A 569-nucleotide genomic window follows, 5' to 3' on the forward strand; every position below is an offset into this window, starting at 1 on the left:
AAAATTCGGTTTAGGCGGAAAGTGTCGTCCCTGGTTAACTTGTGCGGACACCACAGGCTAATATGGGACGACATTTTACGCACATGCATTAAGGCCGATTTTCTCAGAACGCGACTTATATATACAATTATTTACTAAACTGTCCCGGACAGTTTTAACCGTCCCGGACGGTTTATGCGCACGAACGGTCCAAAACTTTCCTAAACCGTCCCGGACAGTTTGTAAACTGTCCGGGACAGTTTACTAAACTGTCCGGGACAGTTTACAAACCGTCCCGGACGGTTTCTAAACTGTCCCGGACAGTTTAGAATAGTTTTGGACCAGTTCGTACACCATAGATTTAAACATCAATTACATCGATGCACCATGGATGTTTTTTCTCTTGGTTAGGTATTCTAAGCGTTAACAACCACATCATCATCAACATCAACACCAGTCGGTTAATAGTTGTACACATTTGTAGTATTAAAACAAATGAGTGTCGGTGCAATTTTCAACCTTACGAGAGGAAAGCAGTTCATAATTTACATGCAGCACTGAAAGGGAAAACAAAGAAAATATGAACATTA

General features: G+C 41.3%; 1 pseudogene; it reads left to right on the forward strand.

Moving 5' to 3' along the window:
• Nucleotides 1–229: 229 nt before the first annotated feature.
• On the forward strand, nt 230–353 carry LOC127856695 (small nucleolar RNA snR44; annotated as a pseudogene).
• Nucleotides 354–569: the final 216 nt, after the last annotated feature.

The sequence above is a fragment of the Dreissena polymorpha genome, chromosome 13, assembly GCF_020536995.1.
Source record: "Dreissena polymorpha isolate Duluth1 chromosome 13, UMN_Dpol_1.0, whole genome shotgun sequence".
NCBI classification, from domain to species: domain Eukaryota; kingdom Metazoa; phylum Mollusca; class Bivalvia; order Myida; family Dreissenidae; genus Dreissena; species Dreissena polymorpha.